The sequence below is a fragment of the Capra hircus genome, chromosome 16 (genome assembly GCF_001704415.2).
Source record: "Capra hircus breed San Clemente chromosome 16, ASM170441v1, whole genome shotgun sequence".
Lineage (NCBI taxonomy): Eukaryota > Metazoa > Chordata > Mammalia > Artiodactyla > Bovidae > Capra > Capra hircus.
Window position 1 is genome coordinate 45,921,271 of NC_030823.1, and position 21,319 is coordinate 45,942,589.

General features: G+C 48.3%; 1 long non-coding RNA gene across 1 annotated transcript in view; it reads left to right on the forward strand.

Moving 5' to 3' along the window:
- The window catches only part of NPHP4, a 146,504-nt gene that overhangs the window by 68,857 nt on the left and 56,328 nt on the right, over nucleotides 1–21,319 (forward strand). The window contains exons 12-15 of the long non-coding RNA XR_001919296.1: nucleotides 168–306; nucleotides 17,889–17,950; nucleotides 19,767–19,877; nucleotides 21,133–21,281. This is a non-coding gene — a long non-coding RNA (nephrocystin 4). The remainder of the gene's footprint in view (nucleotides 1–167; nucleotides 307–17,888; nucleotides 17,951–19,766; nucleotides 19,878–21,132; nucleotides 21,282–21,319) is intronic.

Genomic DNA, 21,319 nt, shown 5'->3' on the forward strand with positions numbered 1-21,319 from the left:
TAAGAATGCATTCAACCTGGAGCAGTGTTGCTGATTTCCGCTTGACTGAGGGTAATCCACACGGATTGTTTTAAGACTGGGCGGATGTTCCTGGTTGGATTATTCTGACCACACAGTGCTGATGGAGGGAGCATAGCCATCACTTCTCTCGTTGTGGTCCATCGTAGGTGAAGCAGGTGGAGTCAGGGACGGTCCAGTTCCAGTACTCGCTGAGCCCTGAAGAACACCCAGACATACCCACAGGGAGTGCAAGCGGCCCCAAGGCAGAGCGGCGGTCTTTTAGGAAGCCACCCACGTCCCCTTCAAGTAAGTGTGTGCTGAGAGCTGAGTCTTCAAGCTCATGGCACAGCTCCATGTGTGCCCAGGTAAATGACGTTTATCAGATACTTGCTGTAAATTGCTTTAACTGGAATCAGTTGATTGAGTTTTTGCTGACTACAGAGGTATAGAATTGGACAGTGATAAAGCCTGGCCCAACACTTGGTGCTTTAGCCATGAGTTAGCTTCCTGACTGAAGGCTTTGAAAGGTCTGTTGGTAACACTTAAAGGGGCATCTCTCGTGGGTGTCCTGCAGACTCAGGGCTCAAGAATCAAAGGCTGGCTGACAGCCACGGACTGCCAGCTTTACGGTTGTTGTTCAGTTGCTAAGTCATATCAGTCGCTAAGACTGTATGCAACTCCATGGACTATAGCATGCCAGACTCCTCTGTCCTTCACTGTCTTTCAGAGTTTGCTCAAATTCATGTCCATTGAGTTGGTGAGGCTATCTAACCATCTCATCCTCTGCCACCTCCTTTTCCTCCTGCCTTCAATCTTTCCCAGGATCAGGGTCTTTTCCAGTGAGTCAGCTCTTTACATCAGGTGGCCAGAGGATTGGAGCTTCAGCCTTAGCATCAGTCCTTCCAATGAATATTCAGGGTTGATTTCCTTTAGGATTGACTGGTTTGATCTCCTTGTAGTCCAAGGGACTCTCAAGGGTCTTCTCCAGCACCACAGTTTGAAAGCATCAATTCTTTGGTGCTCAGCCTTCTTTGTGGTACAGCTGTCGCATCTGTATATGACTACTGGAAAAACCATAGCTTTGACTAGATGGACCTTTGTCGGCAAAGTGATGTCTCCTTTTTAATATGCTGTCTAGGCTTCTCTGATGGCTCAGATGGTAAAGAATCTGCCTGCAATGCGGGAGACCCGGGTTCAATCCCTGGGTTGGGAAGATCCCCCTAGAGAAGGGAATGGCTACCCACTCCAGTATTCTTGCCTGGAGAATTCGATGGACAGAGGAGCTGGCAGGCTATAGTCCACAGGGTCAAAAAGAGTTGGACATGACTGAGCAACTGACACTTTCCCTTTCACTAGGTTTGTCATAGCTTTTCTGCCAGCTTTATGTTGCACTGTTCATGTAGCCTTGAGTTTGTTGTTTTTATTTTTTATTTTTTTTTAGTTTGTTGTTTTTAAAAAGTGATTTTTATTTCCTTGGTGTGCAATCTGGGAGCGGGGAGGCCACAACTTCAGAATGTGGCTTTAAAAAAGGGATGGAGGGCTGTCGATGATGGAGGAAGTAATGCTCCTCCATGCATGGCAACATCCCCGTCCCCATGTGTGTGACTGCCTCTGTCAGCTTCATGTTGGCTGCAACAGCTCCTTCTGCTGAGGCTGGTACCTTATGTTCAGGGGCTCTTAGTTTATCCCCAGGGACAGGAAGCCAGCGTCCTGGTGGGGAATCCCACCTGTGGTGAGAACAGAGGGAGGTTAGCAGGAGGGTTGAAAGAGCACCGAGCTCTTGGCTCCTAAGGATCTCACTGGCTGAAGGAACATTCTCAATCATGGGCAGTTAGGCTGTTAGAAAGTCAGAAAGGTAGGAGATGAGGAAATGTGGAAGCCCTAGAGGGGAGCTGAGTGTCCATCTGTCCTCCATCCAGATGGCTTTCTGCTGATGGATGCTGCTGGGTATCTAGGGAGGGCTGGCCAGTGTCTCTTGGGCAGCAGGTCCTGGATGCTGTGCAAAGGCGCCAGTGAGTCTGTTGTTTGGGAGTGACTTTTTATCAGTTGAGATTCTGGTTTTTCGCAACTGGTCTCATTGACTTTAACCTCACAGTTGGTGGCAGCAGCGCAGTTGTGTCTCTGTCCTGGGACTCAATGTGTTGGCCTTCATCTTCATGGTCCTCCAGGATTTTCTGAGACGTTTAAAAATACTCAGAAACCAAAACTTGATAGTTTATTGCTTCGGGACAAACTGTATTATTAAGCATTTTCCTTTTTCCTCAAAAAGGAAGTGCATTTGTTGTTTTTAATTGTTTTATTTTCTCCAGTTTTTTGTGCTTATCAGAATGTTCTCAGGTATAATTACATCTTATGTAAGTGATGGGCTTCCCAGGTGACTCAGTGGTAAATAATCTGCCTGCAGTGCCAGAAACCTGGATTCGATCCTTGGGTTAGGAAGATCCTCTGGAGAAGGGAATGACAACCCACTCCAGTATTCTTGCCTGGAGAATCCCATGGACAGAGGAGCCTGGTGGGCTATAGTCCGTGGAATTGCGAAGAGTCCGACACGACTGAGCAACTAACACACACACACACACACACACACACACACACACACACACACACACACACAAATGGTACTGAAATGTATAGCACTGCTTGTACTTGAGAAGTTGCCGGAATATCTGCCAGAATCCCCTGGAATGGTGGGTGGCAGGCATGTGTTTTCCACCAGAGTTAGTTTAGAATGAATTTACAGTTTTATTGGATAAAGTTAAATGCATTGAAAGTGCAGAATACATAGTTAAAAAATACCAAAAGGTCAAACCCATTCCCTTCTTTAACTCTAGTATCTTCCTTTCTTTGACATATTCAGAATACATTTTAAAAATAAAACAAATGCCAACCTCTAAGAAATGTCAGTATGAAAGAAAGATAGTATCCTAAATTATAAAATATGTGCATTTCCTGATTTGATATAAACATGATTATTCTGGTTTTTAATTAAGCTATTCAAAAGGATAATGTGTGCTGTGCATGCTAAGTCGCTTCAGTTGTGTCCAACTTTTTGTGACCCTATGGACTATATATAGTCCACCAGGTTCCTCTGTCCATGGGATTCTCCAGGCAAGAATACTGGAGTGGGTTTCCATGCCCTCCTCCAGGGGATTTTCCTGACCTGAGGATCGAACACAAATCTGTTACATCTCCTGTTTTGGCAGGAAGGTTTTTTTTACCACTAACGCCACTTGGGAAGCCCAAAAGGACAGTAGTGAAATGTAATAAATGCAGTTCAAAGTAATAAATATAGTTTACTTTGGTCCTTAGAAATACCTGAAGAGATCATTTTCTTAGAGAAGAAACCTCTACAGCTATCGTTAATGGAAAAATAATATGTACTTTTTCTGGAAAGGAATTTCCACGTGTTGAACTTTGGTATAGTTATGCCAGCTGGAAACAGACAGCTTGTGTGAAGGCCTTCTAATTGAATTCACCGTCAGCCAGGACAGGATGACCCTGTTGGCTTCTCCAGCCTGACTGGCTGTCAGCATGGCCTGTGGGCTCTGTGTTTGCTTTCCCAGCTGCCCTGTCTGTTTTCATGTGGGGCTTGGAGGAGATTTATTTATTATTATTTAAAATATTTATTTTAATTTATTTATTTGGCAACACTGGGTCTTAGTTGCAGCATGCAGGATCTAGTTCCTTGACCAGGGATCGAACCTGGGCCCCTTTCCTTGGGAGCATGGACTTCCAGAGGAGTCCCTTCAGTTCAGTTCAGTTCAGTTGCTCAGTCGTGTCCGACTCTTTGCGACCCCATGAATCGCAGCACGCCAGGCCTCCCTGTCCATTACCATCTCCCGGAGTTCACTCAGACTCACGTCCATTGAGTCAGTGATGTCATCCAGCCATCTCATCCTCGGTCATCCCCTTCTTCTCCTGCCCCCAGTCCCTCCCAGCATCAAAGTCTTTTCCAATGAGTCAACCCTTCGCATGAGGTGGCCAAAGTACTGGAGTTTCAGCTTTAGCATCATTCCTTCCAAAGAAATCCCAGGGTTGATCTCCTTCAGAATGGACTGGTTGGATCTCCTTGCAGTCCATGGGACTCTCAAGAGTCTTCTCCAACACCACAGTTCGAAAGCATCAATTCTTCGGCGCTCAGCTTTCTTCACAGTCCCACTCTCTAGTGTGCTGCTATCTTTGTCTCCCAAAATGGTCCTTTAACTAGTTTTGGGGGTGTTCATGGAACTTCTTGGATCTCTGTTCTTTTTTTTTTTTTAAATCAAAGTTGGGACAATTTTGATCATTCCTTCTTCGATTATTTTCTCTGTCTTCCTCTCTCTTCTCCCTTGAGGCTCCCGGTCATGGCTCTATCAGGTGGCAAAGCTGTGAGAAGTCCCACCCTGCTGAGCTTCTGCTCAGCTTTACCTGTGGTCTTTTCTCTCTGTGCTCCAGGCCTAGATACTTTGTATTGCTGCATCTTCAGGGTCACTCGTCTTTTCTTCTGCAGCATCTGATCAGCCATGAATCCCACCCAGTGCATCCTCCTCAAAGATATTGTCGTTTTCATCTCCAGAAGTGAAATACAGGTATAACTACTGATAAACTTATGCTTTTTTGTTCCTCTCCTAAGGTAGCAGAGGTAGATGAACTTAGACCTGTGCAACAATTAAAATTAAAATTCCAGTATTTTATCGTGTGAAATGACCCATATAGTAATTCTCATTTTAACTAAGTTTAGTTTCAAGGTACCAGAATCTGGACACAACATTACAAAGTTTGTCACTACTTTAATATCCTTGTTTGCCAATTCTAAAATCTTGGTCAGCTGTGCATTAGTTTTGATTGATTGATTTTTGTCCTGATTTGGGTTGTATCTTCCACCTTCTCTATGGTCAATAACTTTTGATTGGATTCCAGATATTGTGAGTTTTCTCCTTTTGGTTGCTAAATATTTTTATAGTTGACAAATATATATATATATATTTTTGCCACACCCCATGGCATGTGGGCTCTTAGTTCCCTCTGCAGTGGAAACTTGGAGTCTTAACCACTGGACATGCAGGGAAGTCCAGGTAGCTAGTAAACACTTCCGAACTTTAGAAATTATTTCGTCATTTAGGGTTGTCATTTAGGCCTTTAAGAGTTGTGAGATGGGACCCCATAGGCATTTAGTCTAGAGCTAATTACTCCTCACTAAGTGAGAAGACCTCCTTCAGTACTTTGCCTGATGTCCTTGAATTATGAAGTTCACATCTATGAGAATGGCCTCTTTCTGGCCCCATGTGAGCACAGGATACTGGTCCTTCTAATTTTGGGGGTGATTCTTTCCCCATCCTTCGGTAGTTTCGCAGTCAGTGACCTGCTGAATCCTAGAGGGACCCTCTGTAAGTGGCGGGAGCTGCCTCTCTGTGCCCCTCTCCTGTCTGTGCTCAGCCCTGCAAGCTTCAGTTTCTTTGGTCTCCTTGAACTCTTAGCCCGGCCTTCCGATTAGGGTCCACTGTGCTCTGCGTTCCCCTTTCCTGCACTGCAATCTGCAAAATCACTCAACATGTTTATTTTGGGACCATCGGAGGGCTTACTTCTTTGTTTCCAGTTCCTTAGGACCATTTCTTGCCTGAATTCCAATGTCATTAAAACTGTTGTCTTGTGTATTTTGTTAGTTAAATAATTTTTGTTTCAGTCAGGGGAATGAATTTGATCAGAAGTAAAGTTTTTGCCTGCTGTTGACAGTTTCTAGGCTGTTGAAATCCTCCACCCCAGGGGTGATAAGTCCAGTGGTTTTGAAGCTTTTCCTTGCTGCTTTGTGCTGCTTGTGATTCGCTAATCACTGCTTCATGATTTTGAGTTCTGGCTCACACCCTCTCCCTAGAAAGCATCTCTGCTGTGCACTGCATTTATTTTCTTTTAAGATGTACTCTTTTCTTTTTAAATTAAAGAATTACATATTCAAGAATGTGTGCGTATGTGTGTATGTATGCTTAGTCACTCAGTTGTGTCCAACTCTTTGCGACCCTGTGGACTGTAGCCCACCAGGCTCCTCTGTCCATGGCGATTCTCCAGGCAAGAATACTGGAGGGGGTAGCCTTTCCCTTCTCCAGGGGATCTTCCCAACCCAGGGATCGAACCCGGGTCTCTGCATTGCAGGCAGATTCTTTACCCCTGAGCCACCAGGGAAGTCCATTCAAGAATGGCCAAGGCAACTGTGAAGAAGAGAGGCTTCCCCTTTCTTCACTTGCAGACTTAGCATAAAATTATAGTAACTAGAACAGTGTGACACTGCTACAGATACAGATCAGTAGATAACGGGACAAGATAAAAAGTGTGATATATGACAAATTATAGATAAAGACATATTGCTTTCCTTGAATTATTATAACAAATTACTATAAGTTTGGTTGCTTAAAACAGCATGAGCTTACTACCCCACATTTCTGGACATCAGAAGTCCAGAGGTCTCATAGGCTAAAATCCAGGTCTTGGGGCTGTGTTCTTGCTGTAGGCTCTGGAGGAGAATCTGTCTCCCTGCCTTTTCCAGCTCCCAGGGACTAGCTGCACCTTTGGCCCCTGCTTCCATCTTCAGAGGCAGCAGAGTTACATTTAATTTAGTTTATTTATTTTTGGCCATGTGGCATGCTAGATCTAGTTGCCTGACCAGGGATCAAACTGGTGCCCCCTGCACTGGGAGCTCAGAGTCTTAGCCACTGGAATGCCAGGGAAGTCCCAGAGTTATGTTTTAAATCTCTCTTTGATTCTCCCTCCGGCTTCCCTTTCAGTCATCAGGACTGTCATAGTTGCATTGCCTACTGCACCCCCATCCCCTCCCCTACCATCCAGGGCAGTCTCTGCATCTCAAGGTCAGCTGATAAGCAACCTTAGTTCCATCTGCAACCTTGGTTCCCTTGGCAGTGTTAATACAACATAGTTATGGTTCTGGTAATTAGAATGTGGACACTTTGGGTTGGAGGCTTGCTATTATGCCGCCCACCATGGGAGTAAGCGCACACCAGTCAATTAACAGCATTGTACTGGCTGTCCTTGTGGAAAATAGAAAATCAGATCCTAATTTCATATTGTATACAAATCATACCTCAGACTGCAAGTAGGTCAGACCCTGATGCTGGGAAAGATTGAAGGCAGGAGGAGAAGGGGGTGGCAGAGGATGAGATGTTTGGATAGCATCACCGGCTCAATGGACATGAATTTGAATAAACTCTGGGAGATGGTGAAGGACAGCGAAAGCTGCAATACTGCAGTCTCTGGGGTTGCAAAGAGTCAGACACGACTTGGTGACTGAACAAGAATAACAAACCATAAATTCTGGACGGGTTACAAGACCGAACTTTAGAAATTTTAATTAGAAGTTTAGAGAGAACAAAAATGATAAAAAGAGCTGTCCCAAATCAATAAGGAATAATAAAAGACAAGACAGAAAAATGGTCAAAGGATATGAAAAAGGAGTTCACAGAGGAGAAACCAGAATAACCAAAATGTATGAAAAAGTGCTCAATTTCACTAGTAATCAGAGAAATGAAAATGAAAATGAGAACTCATTTCATTTCCCTTGTGTTGGAAAGAGCTGGCTGAATGACAGCATGAGGTTGAGAATTTGGGAAAAGAGGACCTCCCACCACGCCGAGAGGGACCACTTTGAAGTATCCAGACCACTTTGAAGAGCAATTTTGTAGTGTTTAGTTAGTACCCTGGGTTGGGAAGATCCCCTGGAGGATAAAACGGCAACCCACTCCAGTATTTGCCTGGGAAATCCCACGGACAGAAACCTGGTGGGCTACAGTCCATGGGGTTGCAAAGAGCCGGACACACCTGAGCGACTGAGCACACACACGTGCACACATACAGTTAGTGCCTGACAGCAGAGGACTGCCATTTCTAGGCACCTGTTGCAGAGAGGAGCTAGTCCTGTGGCCCGGGGCCTGGATGAGGGTGCTCACAAAGGCCTCCATGTCTCATGGCTGCAGTGCAGGAACGACCCACCTGTGCCCCGGTCGGGGGATGGAGGAGTGAGCTGGTCTCTTTGGACAGTGGGTGCTGCACAGCAGCCACGATACTGAGATAGGTCTCTGCATATTGTTATGTCTGAACCTTCACACCGGTGTTCTGAGTTCTGAAAGTGTGGTGGTTTCTGCAAGGAAGTGGACACATAGTGGCGTGCAAGTGGCTTTGAAGACAAATCAGACTTGCCAGCTGGATGATGCTAGGCCGGTGGCTTCATGTGTCTGTCCCTCAGTGTCCTCAGTTATAAAGTAGATGGATGAAAGGACTATTTCGATGAAAAAGAACACTTGAGGAGTCTTAGGAAGAAATTGGAGAATGTTTTTATGACCCTGGAGTTGGGAAGGCTTCCTTAAACAAGATAAAGTGTAAACCAAAAAGAGAAGATTGAGAAATGTGATTATGTTAACATATAAAGAAAATTTTCTAAGAGAGAAGATTCCATAAACAAAGTTAAAAAGCAGTTCCTCAGACTGAAAGATATTTGCAGTAAGTAAAACCATTAAAAATTAATTGAAGGAATGAGAAGATTAGAAAGAAGAATGATGATGGGAAGGTCAACAAGGAGGAGATAAACAACTGGAAAGAAAAATGAGAAGAGGCTGTCAGGAATTGTAGAGAGGGTCAGATGAGTGAAGATCAGTCAAGGTGCTTAGGACTGCCTGGAAACGGGGCACATGCTTCATACTGGCTGTCAGCCACACTGATCTTGTCATCCTCCCAGCGGGCAGCATCGGTGGGCAGTGGCCACATGTTCATAACCTCTCTCAACCACTGGCCCAAATAAATACAGATCCCAAATCTCAGTGGAAACAAGGCAACCACCAGATCGGGAGCAAACGCAACATTTGTGCAGACTTACAGTTGACTCCACACCGAAATCAGATTGATTATATTCTTTGCAGCCAAAGGTGGAGAAGCTCTATACAGTCAGCAAAAACAAGACCAGGAGCTGACTGTTGCTCAGATCATGAACTCCTTATTGCCAAATTCAGACTTAAATTGAAGAAAGTAGGGAAAACCACTAGACCATTTAGGTATGACCTAAATCAAATTCCTTATGATTATATAGTGGAAGTGAGAAATAGATTTAAGGGACTAGATCTGATAGAGTGCCTGATGAACTATGGACTGAGGTTTGTGACATTGTACAGGAGATAGGGATCAAGACCATCCCCATGGAAAAGAAATGGAAAAAGCAAAATGGCTGTCTGAGGAGGCCTTACAAATAGCTGTGAAAAGAAGAGAGGCGAAAAGCAAAGGAGAAAAGGAAAAATATAAACATCTGAATGCAGACTTCCAAAGAAGAGTAAGGAAAGATAAGAAAGCCTTCATCAGCAATCAATGCAAAGAAATAGAGGAAAAGAACAGAATGGGAAAGACTAGAGATCTCTTCAAGAAAATTAGAGACACCAAGGGAACATTTCATGCAAAGATGGGCTCGATAAAGGACAGAAATGGTATGGACCTAACAGAAGCAGAAGATATTAAGGAGAAGTGGCAAGAATACACAGAAGAACTGTACAAAAAAGATCTTCATGACCCAGATAATCACGATGGTGTGATCACTCACCTAGAGCCAGACATCCTGGAATGTGAAGTCAAGTGGGCCTTACAAAGCATCACTACGAACAAAGCTAGTGGAGGTGATGGAATTCCAGTTGAGCTATTTCAAATCCTGAAAGATGGTGCTGTGAAAGTGCTGCACTCAATATGCCAGCAAATTTGGAAAACTCAGCAGTGGCCACAGGACTGGAAAAGGTCAGTTTTCATTCCAATCCCAAAGAAAGGCAATGCCAAAGAATGCTTAAAGTACCACACAATTGCACTCATCTCACATGCTAGTAAAGTAATGCTCAAAATTCTCCAAGCCAGGCTTCAGCAATACGTGAACCATGAACTTTTGGATGTTCAAGCTGGTTTTAGAAAAGGCAGAGGAACCAGAGATCAAATTGCCAACATCCGCTGGATCATGGAAAAAGCAAGAGAGTTCCAGAAAAACATCTATTTCTGCTTTATTGCCTATGCCAAAGCCTTTGACTGTGTGAATCACAATAAACTGTGGAAAATTCGGAAAGGGATGGGAATACCAGACCATCTGACCTGCCTCTTGAGAAACCTATATGCAGGTCAGGAAGCAACAGTTAGAACTGGACATGGAACAACAGACTGGTTCCAAAGAGGAAAAGGAGTATGTCAAGGCTGTAAATTGTCACCCTGCTTATTTAACTTATAGGCAGAGTACATCATGGGAAACGCTGGGTTGGAAGAAGCACAAGCTGGAATCGAGATTGCCAGGAGAAATATCAATAACCTCAGATATGCAGATGACACCACCCTTATGGCAGAAAGTGAAGAGGAACTAAAAAGCCTCTCAATGAAAGTGAAAGAGGAGAGTGAAAAAGTTGGCTTAAAGCTCAACATTCAGAAAACGAAGATCATGGCATCTGGTCCCATCACTTCATGGGAAATAGATGGGGAAACAGTGGAAACAGTGTCAGACTTTATTTTTTTGGGCTCCAAAATTACGGCAGATGGTGATTGCAGCCATGAAATTAAAAGATGCTTACTCCTTGGAAGAAAAGTTATGACCAACCTAGATAGAGATAGCATATTGAAAAGCAGAGACATTACTTTGCCAACAAAGGTCCGTCTAGTCAAAGCTATGGTTTTTCCAGTGGTCATGTATGAATGTGAGAGTAGGACTGTGAAGGAAGTTGAGCGCCGAAGAATTGATGCTTTTGAACTGTGTTGTTGGAGAAGACTCTTGAGAGTCCCATGGACTGCAAGGAGATCCAACCAGTCCATCCTAAAGGAGATCAGTCCTGGGTGTTCATTGGAAGGAATGATGCTAAAGCTGAAGCTCCAATACTTTGGCCACCTCATGTGAAGAGTTGACTCATTGGAAAAGACTCTGATGCTGGGAGGGATTGGGGGCAGGAGGAGAACGGGACGACCAAGGATGAGATGGCTGGATGGCATCACGGATTCGATGGACGTGAGTCTGAGTGAACTCCGGGAGTTGGTGATGGACAGGGAGGCCTGGCGTGCTGTGATTCATGGGGTTGCAAAGAGTCGGACACGACTGAGCGACTGAACTGAACTGAACTGCACTGTTGACTCCAGAGTCCTTGATGGGTGCACACCTGTGCCTGTGCTGCCATCCAGGGAAGTGGATTCCTGCCTGGCTGCAGAGCTCGGTGTTGGCCCTGCTCCCAGCATTTCTTATTAACCACTTTGAGAGAAAGTGAAGGAGTGTTCATTCACATAGGTTTGCTCACCACTGACCCCCGTACCCCATCCATTCAGAAAACCCTACTGAGAGTCTGTAATGTCCAGGTAAACTTCCAGGCTCCTGTCCTCACAGAGGTCACATTTAAAATAAACTCAAAATGGATTAAAGATCTAAATGTAAGACCAGAAACTATAAAACTCCTAGAGGAGAACATAGGCAAAACACTCTCTGACATAAATCACAGCAGGATCCTCTATGATCCACCTCCCAGAATTCTGGAAATAAAAGCAAAAATAAACAAATGGGATCTAATTAAAATTAAAAGCTTCTGCACAACAAAGGAAAATATAAGCAAGGTGAAAAGATAGCCTTCTGAATGGGAGAAAATAATAGCAAATGAAGCAACTGACAAACAACTGATCTCACAAATATACAAGCAACTTATACAACTCAATTCCAGAAAAATAAAGGACCCAATCAAAAAATGGGCCAAAGAACTAAATAGACATTTCTCCAAAGAAGACATACGGATGGCTAACAAACACATGAAAAGATGCTCAACATCACTCATTATTAGAGAAATGCAAATCAAAACCACAATGAGGTACCACTTCACACCGGTCAGAATGTCTGCGATCCAAAAATCTGCAAGCAATAAATGCTGGAGAGGGTGTGGAGAAAAGGGAACCCTCCTACACTGTTGGTGGGAATGCAAACTAGTACAGCCACTATGGAGAACAGTGTGGAGATTCCTTAAAAAATTGCAAATAGAACTACCTTATGACCCAGCAATCCCACTGCTGGGCATACACACTGAGGAAACCAGAATTGAAAGAGACGCATGTACCCCAATGTTCATCGCAGCACTGTTTAAAATAGCCAGGACATGGAAACAACCTAGATGTCCATCAGCAGATGAATGGATAAGAAAGCTGTGGTACATATACACAATGGAGTATTACTCAGCTGTTAAAAAGAATACATTTGAATCAGTTCTGATGAGATGGATGAAACTGGAGCCGATTATACAGAGTGAAGTAAGCCAGAAAGAAAAACACCAATACAGTATACTAACACATATATATGGAATTTAGAAAGATGGCAGTGATGACCCTGTATGCAAGACAGCAAAAAAGACATAGACGTGTATAGCAGACTTTTGGACTCTGAGGGAGAGGGAGAGGGTGGGATGATTTGGGAGAATGGCATTGTAATATGTATACTATCATGTAAGAATCGAATCGTCAGTCTGTGTCCGATGCAGGATACAGCATGCTTGGGGCTGGCACGGGGATGACCCAGAGAGATGTTATGGGGAGGGAGGTGGGAGGGGGGTTCATGTCAATGTATGGCAAAACCAATACAGTATTGTAACGTAAAATAAAGTAAAAATAAAAATTAAAAAAAATAAAAAGAGACAATAAACAAACAAAGACCAGCAAAAAGAATGCTGTCCCACTCTGGTGTGGGGTGTTGATAGTGGAGGAAGCTGTGTGTCTGTGGGGCAGGGAATACGTGGGAATTCTCTGTCCTTTCTGCTCACAGTTGCTGTGAATATGAAACTGGTCTAAAAATAAAGGGGCTTCCCTGATGACTCAGATGGTAAAGAATCCTCCTGCAATACTGGAGATCTGGGTTTGATCCTTACGTCGGGAAGATACCCTGGAGTCGGGCTGGCTACCCCCTGCAGTATTCTTGGCAGGAGAATTCCTTGGAAGAGGAGCCTGGCGGGCTACTGTTCCTCTTAGAGAATAAGGTAGAGAATGGTGGGCGGGCAGCTTGACAGTTAGGCCTGTCCTGATTTGATTAACTTATGTTCAGGATTTATGTTTCTCTTTCCATATTTGAGCTCCATCTCTGGCAGAGGTCAGCAGACTTTAAGGCCAGATAGGAAATATTTTAGGCTTTGTGGGCCAGATGACCTCTGTCATGGCTACTCATCTCTGCTGGTGAAAGCCATTGAGGGTGTGTCAATGAACAAGCATGCTTGTGTTCTAATAAAACTTTATTTATAAGCACAGATTGTGGGTCAGATTTGACCAGTGGGCCAATTTGGACAAACTCCAGAAAGTAGTGAAAGATAGGGAAGCCTGGGATGTTGCACACCATGGGGTCGTAAAAAGTCAGACACAACTTAGTGATTGAACAACAGCAACAAGATGGGTAAAATGAGCATTTAGTCAGGGTTCTCTAAAGAACAGAACCAATGGGATATACATACAGTATAGGAAAAGATGGCTGTTGAGCATGTGAGTCTTGGCTATATCCTGGCACTTAAGTGATGTGGTGAAGACTTGGTGTGTCTGTCTGTCTCCCGCACCCTGTCCCTGTTGGCTTCCTTCCTGGCAGGGTTTCCTTACAGGGTGGCTCTGGGAGCTTCTCTGTCATCCCTGGGCTTAGGAATCCCAGCATGAAGAACTTCTGTTGTCCAGTTGTCCGGTCAGAGTCCCGAGATGGAGTCCCCCACTCGGCTGCATCCCCTGTCTTTACCCTGAATGACTGGGATGTGGGCAGGGGCCATCTGTCCTGGGTCACACATTCTGTCGGGATGGCTCAGACTTCCAGCCCTGCTGACCCCAGGATTAAGGGCTGGGAGGGTGATCCCCAAAGGGAAACCATCTCTTGGTCCTGCTCTCAAAGAGAGGGTGAATTCAGGTGGCCACCCGATGGATCGAGGGCCTAGTTTCATGTCCCGTGTCTTTCCCTGAGCTCAGCTGCCTCTACCACAAGGTTGCCTTCCAGCTGTAACCAGGTTTTCCTGCATTTCCCCGTCTTCAATTGAATAGAGCTCCTGACTGTGGGAACTGGCCTGTCCTTTGGACGCTCACCACCTCGACCTGCAGAGGGTCTGCTGGCCACAGAGCAGGGCATGGTGAGCGCTGTGGCAGTTCAAGCGGCAGGGGACACCTCCCCACCCCCCAGGAAGGGCTTCCCCACAAGGCAGCTAGCTATGGGCACAAGATGATCTGAGCCTCTTTCTGGCTGATGGGCCGAGTGTGTTACTCCCGTGTGTGGGGCTCACTGAGTCGCAGCGTGACTTTCTGGGATTCAGAGGTGCTGGTTGCCACCCCTTAGTTCTTTCCCCAGAGATTTATTGCCGTGTTCTCAGCACACAGGAGGGGATGCTTGTGCTGCTGGGAGCTCAGGAATCGAGCTCTGGTGCAGGTGCTCTGTGGAAGCATCTTCTGCTTTTCAGCTCTCATTCGGGGACCAGCAGATCTGCACGGATGGGACATTTGGTTTATTTAATTTGGATTTATTGCCACATTCACGTCACATTAATGTGATCGCCTTCACCCCAGGTTCCAAGCATTTGAAAACACTGCCTCCCAAGACCTAATACAGGAGACACAAATATCTGCTGGTGTTTAACTGACGATGGAAACTTCTCCTGCTTCAATATTTTACCAACTTATATGGTTCCTCTGGAAATCTTAATGATATGCGGCTGTCACTTTAAGTGAGGTGCTTTGGCTTCCTGTTATGAATTGTCCTTTTTATTCTTTCTGCAAAATTACCAGGGAGCAAAGGTCCATTCATCACCCTGCATGAGAGGGTGCCACTAGAGGGCCACTAGAGGGCCCTCTGTCTCCAGTTTTTGGAACTCGGCATCTCCCTAACCCACATTTTGCTTTTGAATGTTCTGGTGGTGTCGGAATTTTGGTGCATTTGCTTAATAGATATAAAAGCAGAAGGGGTCATTGATAATATGTAATCATGGTGTTTCCCAGAGTAATAAGGAGTTAGATTCTTGACTTTTGTGCTGGTGACACCCTCGGGAACATCCTCTCTGTGCCCTGGTACATGTCATCCTAAGATGAGGCAGCGGTGGGGAAAGCAAAAGATGTCACCCAGGGGATGGAAGTCAGGGCTGGCTCTCTGAGGGTGCGTTCTGCAGGAGACCATCAGTGAGCAGCTCAGAGCCCAGGCTTCTGAGCCTGGGCCTTGAAGGTGGCTTAGTCTAGGGCTCTGGGCACGTCTGGCACTCCTCACCACTCTAGGGCCTGATTAAATAGGTGGGGCACTTCCAGTTCTCGGCCTCGTGAGGTCTGGATTCCTTCAGCACAGAGACCCATGCCTGCTGCATCAAGCAGCATCCTGTTATGTCTTCCTAGACTTTACTCACTTCCTCCATTTCTGTGATCAAAGTCTTAAGAGAATGGCTTTCAAAGGCCAAATAATTAGGAATAAAGGCCTTTCAAATGGGTCTGCCTTGTAAATTCTTAGTGTCCTAGGTACCATGACACTAATCCTTTATTTTCAAGGTCTGATGGGGAAAGCTATTTTTCAGAATTTTTATTTGAATCATGGTGATTGTGTCTTTGGCTGTGATGACCCCTTCCATCCCTTTACCCTTGGAGCCAGCTGTTTGGCCCCATCCTGGAACATCCCCAGACCCCCACCCTCCTGGTCCAGGACCTGACCCTCAGCTGCCACGGATGCAACAACCGCCTCTCCCTTAGGTTAAGCACAAGTAGGTCTGTCTTCAGGGTAGCGTTTTCCTCCACAACCCCCCTTCGTCAGGGCCTGCTGGCTGATTTTCCTTTCCCCAGCACCCTCCCCACCACCCCCAGCCAAATACACAGCTGTGTTCATGCACAAGTGTTCTCTGGAAGGCAGCTTGTAACATGGGGCAAAAGGCTTTAATGCTGCCTCTCACACAGGGCTGGCTCCTGGCTGGTAGTCATGCATGGGGACTCCCCCACCCCAGCCTTTCCAGGGAAGACAGAGGTGAGGCCTCTGCCTGCTCTAGCCTGGAGGATGTTGCCAGGCCCAGTACCTGAGCACTCACGTGTCTGTGCACTTTCTCTCTGTCTCTCTGTGAAGCTTGCCCACTCACTTGACTCACGAGAAGGGCTGAACTGAAAAGTAGTCCCCCTTGCCCTGGAGTATGAGTGGGCTTCAGACCTGCATAGTCTACCCACTGCCCCCCGGCCCAGTGCAGAGAAGTGCGCAGTGCAGGGGTGTGACCCGATGGGACGCGGACAGCCCAGGTTCGGGGCAGGTTGCAAGCCCCTTCGTGGCCTTTTTAGTCAGGTGTAGGGCATTTGGGCTTCTAGAAGCTGAACTGAGAGAGGACCAGACACCTTAGCTTCTGTCCACAGCACTTTTCAGCGAGTGAAGGCTGACTGGGAAGTAATCGGTTGTCAGGAAATTCATCTTCAGACGGGCACAGTGGCCGCAGCTGCAAGCTTGAGGTTCTCTGTCTCCTGCACGGCGTGACCGACCCAGTCGTGACTGGTGCGGGTGGTGTGAAATCGCTGACTCAGCCCTTCCTGAGACTGCGGGGCCCTGAGCTGCCCAGTGTGCCTGGCAAAGCAGTTGTCTCGGCAAGTCCCACATCACGACGCACCCGTCGACCTCCTGCTTTTTAATTGCTTCCAGGCTCCACACACGGATGGACCGGCTTTTGTTTCAGGGCTTCCATTTTCAGGAGCATGTGAGCCATTCTGATGGTTTCTTGTGCAGGGATGTGGGCAGCAGAGACCACAGGGGAGGGAGGAAGGGCTAAACTTGGGTCCTCAGGGCCACGTAGGGGTGACTGGAGCAGAGCTAGTTACCTAGGGGAGGGCTGTGATTTCTCAGGATGTCCTGAAGTTCAAGAGGGGGTGGTGTCCACATGCAGCGGCCAGAGTCAGGTCCCCGTGAAGGGGACTGTGGTGCGCGAGGCAGGTGTGATCCTCAGGGGAACCAGGCAGGTCACCTCAGACGGGTGTCCGGTCACACCTGGGCCTTCGGGTGGGTGAGAAGGACCCTGTCAGTGTGGGCCTGGGTCAGGTGGGCTGGAGGCGGTGGCGCTGGCAGGTGAAGGCAGGAGAAACATGATGTGAGCGGGATGATGGTGAGGTGATGGCCCCAGACACAGGAGCTCAGTGCCGAGAGGCTGGGGGTTTCTGGGACTCGAGTGATGCCTGGGCTTCTGGGCTGGGGTGCGGGGCCCGGGATGGGGGTGGAAGCAGCGCAGGCAAACCCTGCCCGACCCTGCCCTGGACCTCCACGTGGGGACCGAGCTCTGCGGGTGGAGATGGCGCCATGGGGGTGGCTGTTCCCTTCACAGGTTGGCGTCTTGGGCACTGTGGGGACCAGCCTGGCATCACCCAGGGTCACCCTCGCTCTGGGGACCCTGAGGAGGGCTGGCCTGGCTTCTTCCTGGTACTAACATGCCCACACTCTCACCCCTAGAGTGAGTGAGACTTGGATGGGCCGTGAGCGATGTGAGAGCAGAGCCCCCACCCGTGGCATTTGCCATGTGTGCGCGGCTGCGTAGAAGTTTCTTATTTAACTAAACAGGCAGTGGGCCCCAGCTGGGGAAGTCCCAGTCTGGACAGACGTCAGAGCCCGGCCCCCTGAAGGCAGGGGTGTGTGAGAGGATGGAAGGAAGGGTGAGCCTTCCGAGAGCCTCGCATCTCCCTGAGCACAGGCAGCGTGCCCACAGGAGCAGGAGAAGGAGGCTGTGGAAGTGGGGAGTGAGCTCGGGTTCCATCCTGCAGGCAGTGACCCCAGAAGCACGTGCTGGTCTGCCCACCAAGCGAGACTGTGTGGTGGCCGCTGCCTGGCTGTAGCACTGGTTACCGCTTGGGTGGGGTTGGGGGAGATGTGCACCAGGCCTGACTGAGCCGGGCTCTTGATGTCCCTTCCCTGTCCCTGTGCTTCCTCGCAGGCCCACCAGCATCGCCGTCCCAGGGGCTCACCGCTCCCCAGGACTCACCTGTGGGACCAGGGGTAAGTCTATTCCTGAGAGGTCTGCTTCAGAATTCCAAAATCACGTATTCAAAGGTTCTGGGTGCAGCAAAGTCCTCTTGGTGTCTTTAAGAACACTTGGTGTCCTGTTTACGTGTGTGGTTGGGAAGGATCCTGGTGAGCCCAAGGGGATGGGCCCCCAGGGATGGCAACCAGGGTGTCCTCAACCACCCCCGCCTGTCTCTGCAGCGGGTCCCAGAGCTGGCTGTCAGGGCAGAGGCTCCGGTGGTTGTTAACCATCCTCTTGTTGCCGTTGAAGGCCTGTTTCCACACTCAGAATGTGTTCTCCCTGGCAATTATGTTTGGTGGCTAATGGTCTTTCAGGACTGGTCAGCCTTGGTTTTTCTTTTGAGACCCTGGGGTGTGCCCTCCTGACCTCTCTACTAGGAGAGGGTGCTGACTGGGCTGTGGCATCCCTGGGCAGCAGCCGGGCAGGGGCCCTGAGCAGCTGGTGCTGGTGGGGACAGGACCTTGACCTGCAGGCCCGTCAGAGACCTCCTCTGGTCTGGGAGTGCACAGCCACCCTTCAGGGTTCCTGAGCTGGCTATGGGTCTGCCCATAGCTCTGGGCTGGCTCTGGCCACGTGGTTTGAATGAGATCAGAGCTGGTTTGTCTTCCTGATGACCTTGTCTGCCAGCACCATCCTGGACACTGACTTTCTAGAAAAGTCAAATTGTTCAGTATCTGAGGCTGGCCCAGGACAGGGCTCTAACGAGCACCATGCAGCTTGGAAACTGGATCAGAGTGGATGTTGCATTTGCCTGAAGACACATTCGGGGCAGCCTCCCGGCCCCTGCTGGCCTGTCCCCATATCCCCTGCAGTGTTTGGCATGGTGCCTCTGAGTGCTGGAGGGCCACAGAACAGCACCGCCCACCCCCAGAGGATGGAGAGGCTCAGGATAGCTGCTGGGGTCCAGGGGAGCTGAGCTGACCCTACATTCCTCTCTGCCCCAAGATGCTGCCTGGGTCCCCCGGGTTCCCCACCCATTTCCTCAACAGCTCTTCATGTGCTGGGTCCTTTCTGTACCAGCACCACCCGCCACGCCACCGCCACCGCCACCCTTGGGCTGATGGTCACTGCTGATGACAGATGTCCCATTTGTAACATGTACTGCATTATAAACAGGATTTGAGAGATGGGTCTTCAGTACGGTCAGGGCCCTTCACCACCCCACATCAGCTTTTCACATTGACGTTCACTCCCTGCATATGTGTACCATCTGTGGAAGGCTGACCGCATGTCGGGTACATGCCAAGTCCTTTCCCACAGCAACCCTGTGATTTAGCTTAACCAAGTGAGTTAGGTGACTTGCCCGCATCATGTGGCAGTCAAGTGGTGGAGCAGGGATTCCAGGGCCCACATCAGTTGCCATCAGGGTCATCCCGTAATGGGCAGGTTCATGTCGTAGGAACATAGGTGGTTACAGTCAGAAGGGGTCATGGAGGAGTTCAGCCCGGGAATGGGGGTGCAACCCAAAGAAGTTCAGAGACCAGACCTGCAGCCTGAGTGGAGAGAACCCGGCTTCCCTTCCACTTGCTTTTCCTTATTAATGCTATTTTTATTCACATATTGCAGTGTGGGAGAGATCACCTAATTGCAGCTCTTGGTGATGAGAGTAGAAGCAATTAGACTCAGTGCCTGGTCCAGAGCAGCTGGTGACCAGACCTTGCTGCAAGAGACCTTGCTCACAATTAGAGTCCTCCTTCCCCCGGAGGGTCAGTGCTGGGAGGGCGGGAGGGGCTCTATGAAGTTACTGGGGTGCCCTTTGTTGTCTCACCCAAGCTTTCTTCCCTTCAGCTGTCGCTTTCCCAGCTGGCGGCTTCCCCACCATCCCCAGCTCCACGCCACCACTCGGCCAAACCCTCATCACAGCCACCTGGGAGCCCTGTGCCCTCTCTGGTCCCAGGGGTAAGTAGCCCGCCCCTTCCTGCTATCCTGCCTCCTTCCTGAGAACGTCTCCAGACTCCCAACTCGGTTGAAGTCTCTGTCTTGGCCAGCTGCCCTGGCCCGTGGCGAGGTGGCCGAGACCTTCATGGGGTCCCTGTGAAGCAGGCATAGGGATGGGGGCTGGAGATTTCCTCCTTTCCAGGTTCTAGCTATCTTCCACCATCTGTCTTGGTGACCAAGGGTTTGGTTTGGGAGGTGGTCCTGCCACAGGACTTGATTTCTGGCTTTGTTCTACCCGAGGAGACAAAGCGCCCTTAGACCTCTGAACACAAGAGAAAAAGAAAAGTTTCCTTGGAGATGTAGCTAGAGGCTGATCCAAGCTGCCAGCTCCCCCTCCAGGATGCTTGGCTCCCTGTCTGAGGCCAGAGGAGTCTGTGAAGCTCACCACCCCGGATTCCAGTGGAGCTAATGGGCCCAAATAGGCCTGTTTGCTTCCACTGGCCTTAGGGGACCCACACAGAGTTTCCTGGTTCACCTGCCAACTTCAGTCTTGTCCTGGAAGTCTGTCAAAGAAAAGCGGCTCTAGTTGATTACTTACCTGAAAATCCTCATGCTAAAATGCCTTATTCCAAAATATCCCTGGGCTCACGTAGTCAGGAAGATCTTACATCTCTTCTGTTACTGGCGACCAAGTCACTTGGGGCTCCTTCTGAATGAAATGAGAAGCTGGGGAAGCCAGCTCTAGAGAGAGTGCCTGGACCCCAATAAGGTCTTCACTTAGACAGAAGTGGGAGGTGGATGCAGGTGGGTGCCTAGAGCACTGGCTGACGTGGGGACAGGGAGCGTCTGTACATGTGAGGGCTCTGTCCCACAGGCTCCCTTGCATTGCTGGAGACAGTTTCATCTTCCTGTTTCACGGACATGGTTTTAATGTTAATTTGCCTTCTCAGGCATCAGGCATCTCCCAGGCTACTGACCTGTTCATAAAATCAGTGGTTCCTTCCTTGTTGCTTTTCAACTCATAAAATACAGGATGCCCAGGTGAATTAGAATTTCACATAAACAATCACTTTTTAGTGTATGTCCCAGATATTGCCCAGGACATGCTTATACTAAATGTATTCACCACTTACCTGAGATTGCAGTGCAGCTGAGCCTCCTGTGTTTTCATTTGCCACGTGCCAGGGGCAACTGCACATGAGCCCCACGTCCAGCTTCCTTGGTTACGGGTGGGGCTTCTTGTTGGCCTCACCTGGGGCCCCACTGTATTTGGCAGGAGTTCCCCTTGGAGGGCAGGATCTCTCACCTGGAGGCTGACCTGAGCCAGACAGCCTTAGCCCTGGGAACGTCCGCTGCTGACCACTTGCAGGAACTGCCTTTCACACCCGTGCACGCCCCAATCATTGCAGGAACCCAGACCAGGAGGTGAGGAGCAGGTCTGGGAGGGACCCCAGGCAAGCACT